Source organism: Chrysochloris asiatica, unplaced genomic scaffold, assembly GCF_000296735.1.
Source record: "Chrysochloris asiatica unplaced genomic scaffold, ChrAsi1.0 scaffold00264, whole genome shotgun sequence".
Lineage (NCBI taxonomy): Eukaryota > Metazoa > Chordata > Mammalia > Afrosoricida > Chrysochloridae > Chrysochloris > Chrysochloris asiatica.
This window is the reverse complement of record NW_006408782.1, coordinates 3,231,837-3,238,834: the sequence shown is the minus strand read 5'-3', so window position 1 is coordinate 3,238,834 and position 6,998 is coordinate 3,231,837. Positions and strand designations below refer to the sequence as shown.

Here is a 6,998-nt window from a genome sequence, read left to right as displayed (position 1 = left end):
GTCAAGTCAGTTCTGACAAATAGAGACCCTGAGTAGGGTTTACAAGGAGCTACTAATGGGTTTGAACTGCTCACTTGTGGTCCAAATTGAAATTTTTGTCCAGTGTTTATCCCACAGCCCCACACCAGGAATGCATATGCATATATATGTATATATTATATGGTGTAGATTGTGTGCTGTAGAGTCTGTTCCAACTCATAGCGACCCTGGATAGGGTTTCTGAGGCTGGAAATCTTTGTGGGAGCAGAAAGACTCATCTTTCTCTCATGGAACAGCTTGTAGTTTTGAACTACTGACTTTGCGGTAAGCAGTCAGACTTGTAACAACTATGCTACCAAAACTCCTTATAAAATTATACATACATATATACATAGGAAAACAAAGCAAAGCAATACACAGAAGTTAACCATTTTTCATAGTATTAATGAGAAGGGAATCATGAACAAAATATATGGGTTTTAAAAATAAATAAATGAAAGAATCAAAACAAAGTGTAAAAAAAATTGAATAGGCACTTCTCAAAAGAGGAAAACCAAATGTGATGGCTCAAGAAGTCAGATTCATCATATTCATGTTTAAAAAATAAATGTAACTGCGAGCTTCTTCACCTTTGCTTTTTGGCAGAAAGAAGCAAGGGAGTACCGAGCACTTGTGCTAGTGTGGTCAACTGTACTAAGTAAGTGCCTGCTAGAAGTTCATAATGAAGACATCAGAAGAGGCCCTTCCCTTCAGATCTTAAACTACAGCAGCAGCTGCTTGCTGAAGACCACTTAGCCAGAACACTACTGCCTAGGAAGTGATTGATAGATCCTGATAGAAATCTTCAAGGAGCAAGCAAGTAGAATGACATGGAACAGCAGCTGAAGAAAAGACCAAGGAAGAAAGAGATGCCATAAAGGAATGGGTGAAAAGGCCCATATTGGAACTAAGATAAGCCAAGTTAAGCAATGCCAAGTGCAGAAGACAAAGAAAGATGCTAATACATGATGATGATGTGTACTATGAGACTAGCCTTCAAGTTGTTAGAGAGGAGGAGTCCTTCCTGACTGCTACTTAGAATGCATAATAAGAGGTGAATTTTCTGAACCCATCCTAGAAGGGGACTTATTTTTAAATCTTTGGAATATCTGAAAGAAGAGTCAGAGTAAGAGTTTGCTCAGCAGGTTCTTGTAGATAAACCACTACTTGAATGTTCTTCATAATATATGGAAAGGGCGGGAAAGCAAAATCTTCCTCAACAGGTTGACAGAGAGAATGCCCTGGTGTATTCTTCTGAGTACATGATCGGCAAGGGCAAGAAGCTTCCTCGTTTTGGAATACCTGGTATTGACTTAACAAATCCTAAACAGCTGTCAGGATTTACAAGGAAGAAGTCTAGGACTAATAAACAATATGAGCCACAAACAGTTGCCTGTTCTCAAAGTGGATGCACAAGAAAGTTTAGGGATAAATCTGCCTTGAGAAATCATCTCCTAGTTCATGGTCCCCGAGACCATGCATGTGCAGAATGTGGGAAAGCTTTCTCTGAGAACTTAAGATGAAAACGTCATTTTCTGGTTCACACTGGAGAGAAACCTTTACAGTGCTCGTTTGAAGGGTGTGGAAAGCGCTTTTCCCTGGGCTGTAATTTGCGTGCACATGTATGAAACCACACTGGGAGAAAGGTTTTTTGTGCCCCTCTCAAAGTTGCAACAAGAAGTTTATTCAGTCAACTAGCTTGGAAGAGCAAATCTTAAATCACCCGAAGACCCCCCAAAAAAGAATCGATGAAAAAGAAGATAGTCCTTAAACAGGATAAACCTCTTAAGGCAAGAGTGATTGAAAGTAAATATGCCTCTTGATTATTGCTTTTAGAAGATAATTTTTAAATCAAATATGCCTTAAAGGCCAAATCTTTTTAGTTTCCAACTGTCTAGCTCTTGTGCCTTTTAATGCTACATTTGTTTTAATGCTACATTATTAGAGATTGAAAATATTCTTTAGCTCATCAATAAATGAGTGAATAGATACTTTAAAAAGTAAAAAAAAAAAAAAAAAAGAAAGAAAAATCTTTTGTTGTCGAGTCCTTTCTAACTCATAGCAGCTCGGTGAGACAGAGTAGAACTGTCCTTTCTAGTTTCCAAGACTGTAATCTTTATAGAAGCAGAAAGCCATGACTTTCTCCTGCAGAACAACTGGTGGGTTTCAATTGTTTTAGCAACTAAGTCCTTTACCCATAGCATCACCAATGCACTCTCTCTCTCTCTTTTAACATATGAGAATAATTAGTTATTGGACATTTATCAACTGCAACCAGTATGCTTGAACTTTGAGGAAAATAAAATGAATGACATTCTGTCCTACTGACCAGAGAACCTACAGTTCAGAGGAGAAGAAGAAATCAATGCTTTGGGCCAATTATTTTTAGAGTTAGGCGCCAAAACTCACTGAATTGGGACACTGGAGAATCTGAGAATCAGGAAAGAATGTGTGGAATTGAAACTTAATCAAAATCTAAGTGACTGAGTTGAGAATTTCAAATAAGTAAAGCCATTGCAGGGAGCAGCAAGAAACAAACTTGGTGCAAGAAGGTGGTGTGTTCATGGTCCACATGTGTCTTAAATTTTATACCATAAACTAATGGTTCTTGAGAGTATGTCAGAATCTCAGTTTTAGGAGCTATTGTGTGACTCTGACTCATAGCAACCCTATACACAATAAAATGAAACACGTTCCATTCCTGTGCCATCCTCACAAGTTTTGTTGTGATTGAGTCCATTCTTACTGCCACTGTGCCAATTCATTTCATTGGAAGTCTTCTTCTTTTTTGCTGACCCTCCACTTTACCAACCATAATGTCCTTCTCAAAGGAATGGTCACACCAGACAACATGACCAAAGTAGAAGGAAGTCTTGTCATCTTCATTTCCAAAGAGCATTCTGAATATATTTATTTGAAAACAGATTGTTCTTCTAGCAGTCCTTGGTGCTTTAATATTCTTCTACAACACCGCAATTCCATTGTATCAATTCTTCTATGGATTTCCTTATTTATTGTTCAACTTTCACATGCATATGGGGTGATTGAAAATACCACGGCTTTGGTCAGGTGCACCTCGGTCCTCAAGCTGATATAGTTACTCTAGAACCCTTTAAAGAATCTTTTGCATCTGATTTACATAATGTCATATGTCATTCAATTTCTGGATTGCTGCTTCCATAAGTGTTATTTATACATCCAAAGGAAATTAAGTCTTTGTAACTGCAATGCTTTCTCCATTTATCACAATGGTATTTATTATTCCAGTTGTAAGCATCTTTTATTTCTTTACACTGAAGTGAAATCCATACTGAAGGTTGTAGTCTTTGATATTAATCAGTAAGTATTTTAACTCATCTTCCTTTCCAGGAAGCAAGGTTGTATCATCTGCATATCTCAGGTTGTTAGTGAATCTTCTTTCATTCTTGATGCTGTGGTCTTCGTTCTTTTTAAAATAATCCAGCTTCTAGTATTATTTACTCACCATGCAGATTGAATAAGTATGTTTAAGGACAGACTGAGAACTAGATGACAGAAGACAAAGGACTTTTGATTAATTCTAACAAGGAATGAAGTACATTATAGGATAACTTCAGACATTTTGAATGGCGAGTATGTGTGACTGATTGCACTGCAATCTGTAAAATGGAACATGTGAGATAGAGAGGATGAGGAATTCATTTTATAAAAAGACTTTAAAAATTCATGCAAAAATTTCATTATGTTTTCATTACTTTTTCCATGAACTCTATGAAGTCCCTTTTTATGTATTGAGGTAGAAATGGCTGAGGATATTTCTAGTATCCATGTCCTTAAGGCAGTTAGACATTAACACCTAAAATTCAAGGATATTAGAATAAAGAATTTTACATTTGGGAGTGATCAGTTAAGATAGTTCAGGTGGTTAAAGGTCGGCCAAAATCAAGCAAGGAAGTGAGTGATGTTTAAAAGAATGACAAAAGAAGGGAAACCATGAAGGAGATAGAGAATGGTTCAAAAAAAGAATTAGTGACACAGAAGCTAAATGAATAAACAATTTCAAAAAGGGTTTTGGCTTTTCTGTACAGTGTCATCAATCTTTAATAACTTACAGACTATAAAAAACAGCTCATCATAACACAGAGAGCACACATGGCTATAAAATGTCTGTGAGTCTACAAATGTGATGAGGGGGCTCTTGGCATGTTCATCAGACACAAGAATAAAGACTATTGTGACTGATAAGCGGCCAGGAGGCTCCCCAGCTAAGGTAGTTCTCATTCATTACAAATGCATCCTCCCAACAACTTTTCATCCTCCAGAAATATCCAATTAAAAAAACAGAGAACAAAAATGAGACCCAGGATGGAAGTGCAGTCGGTGTTTACATTTAAGCCTCCACAGTCTTACAGCTCCATCTTCTCCAGAGGTGAGGATGATGAGGAAGAGATGCGCAAAGACATCCCACCCACTGTCCCTCTCCCCACAGTGGCACTAAAACTGTCTAACAGTGCACCTCAGTTCCTCATTGAAGGGCAGGTCCTACACTCCAGTAATGGGCTACCACTGCCTAGACTTCCCAGTGGGCAGACCCCTACTAGGTGGGAAGGGGGCAGCCTCAGGTCACCATCTCTTCTTGCTGCCCCAGGCAGCCTTCTTTCTCTTGAGAATAATTTCATACAGACATTGAAGGCCTGGTGGCAGGTCCAGCCCATTCAAATTATCCATTTGGTAGTCATTGGCTACTACAGTTAGAATCATTTCTGAGGAAGAAGGGAACAGCAGAAATAAGAGGGCTTTGGAAAGTGAGGAAGTGGAAAGAGTTGGGAGAGTCTACTCTTAAGAACTATGCTACAAAAGAAAGCAGAGACGGAGATACAGGTAGTCTCTTAAATACACTAAATGATATAAAACATAAAAGACTCATTTAAGCACATTAAATTATCATTCTCAACATTGCTAAAGGTAACTATCTAGTAAGGTCATCATTCAGAAGTATATATATATATATATATATATATCCTTTAGTGAGGGAGAACTGAGCATTAGGTTAAACATTCTGCATTTAATATTGGCATATGAAGCTCTATTTGTGTGAACTGCATGCAATACTAGAAGCAATTAGCTTTCTGGGAAATTCTAGTACAAGCATTATAAACACCAAACACTAAGGTAATTTCAGTACAGGCTGCAGGAGATTACTCTTAGACTTTCATTCAATTAAATTATAACTAAATTTGTTTCCTTTTGCTTTGAGATTCTTCTGCAGTAAAGTTACGGGTATTTTATGATGTTCTATATAAATGTGTGTGTGTGTGTTGTGTGTGTATAAACTCTACCTCAAATAAAGCTGATACCCTGGCATTTCTTAGAAATATAATTGTTTCCTACCCTGCCTTACCTCATTTCAGCAAAATTTAGAAGAGTGATGTCATCAGAAAGACATTCCTCTGAATTATATTTATTTTTATATACTTGTTATAAGTGGACCTGTTGAAGCAAAATAAGCTTTTTGTACAACTTCATTTTCTTATGTGGCTTTCATTGTTACCTTTATTGCTGCCCAAATCCTCAAGATGCTGAAGACGTACCTAATTTTTAAGAGCCCAATCACAGTTTTACTACTACCAGGTGTTTCAATGCAGGTGTTTTGCTAACTCTGTCTAATTACCCTAGAGACTTGGAATGTGTTTGGCCCAGATATGTGGAGATTATATAATTTAGAATGAAAGCATGTAAACACAATGTAATGTATGTAGAAACCAATCAGCAAAGCAAAAGATAGATATATTACATAGGCTATCAAATCACAATGTAGGAGTAATAGGATTTAGTATATAGTTAATTCATCATTAATTAAATAACATTTTTATTTTCAGTTTCTTGGTCACTTTCATGTAAATATTTGCATTTGGCAATGTAAAATTGTTCTGAATGTGACTTTGAAGAATGTATAACTGTGAGATGAAACATATATCTAATCTGTATTTAATCCATTTTATGCTAAATTTGATATGTTTTCATTTACAGTTTATCTTCAACTTGAAAAGAATAACTCTGGAATAAAATTACATTAAATATAAGCTAACATTAGTCAGTTCTTCCTAAAGAAGGATGTAAGTAAGAGACTTGTTGTCTAGTCAATGTTAAATTCTGGTGGTCGTGGTGGTTGTATGCCGTGAAGTTGGTTCCAACTCATAGAGACCCTGCATAGGGTTTCCACATCTGTAAATCTTTACAGAATCAGAAAGCCTCATCTTTTGCCGGTGAAAAGGCTGACATTTTTGAACTGCCGACCATGAGGTTAGCAGACCTTGACATTAGCAGCCCTACTCCTAACCACTACGTTACCAGAACTCATTAAATTCTTATAAAAGAGAAGCTATTTGATTCTTTACTATTGCCTGGACAATTCCCATTGTATTGTGTGTCTCAAAACCTCATAGAGGAGAAAGAACAAGAAGAGCAGGTTGGGCCAAAGTGTGATGAGACTTTGGGGCACCTGAGTCCATGGACAAGGACATAACCACAGAGGGCTAGAGCTTAGAGTGAAGCATCCAGCTGATATGAAGTGAGGGGAGATGCACAAGAACACCCAAACTTGCAGATAGTAACCATTTGATTAGCCTCGATGGCTTGACAATCAGAACTTGACTAAAGGAAGATAAAAACAAATAAAAAACCCCAACATTTTTTGATTAAGGAAACAGGGGTAAATTGCTACAATTTGATAAACTTGACCTATAGTCATAGATGTTGTAGCTCTAAATACCAACAGAGAGGGAAGGAGTCTTCACATCAAGTACCAATGCTTTCCCCTCGGTATACAGGGTAGATAGGGATGGGCAACCTAGACATTGACCATTTAAAATTAGGGGGCGATAAAGGCATGAAGTAACTGGCTTACAAGGTTTCAAGAGGGAGTTTAGTTTAAGAGAGTCCCCACTGAATAGTTTTCATCTTGTGTAGATGGGTCTGGTAAAAGGAGATGGGGATAAGAT

General features: G+C 37.2%; 1 pseudogene; it reads left to right on the top strand.

Annotated features, from left to right (window-relative positions):
- Positions 1 to 1,789, top strand: part of LOC102817082 — a 4,817-nt pseudogene extending 3,028 nt beyond the window's left edge.
- Positions 1,790 to 6,998: the final 5,209 nt, after the last annotated feature.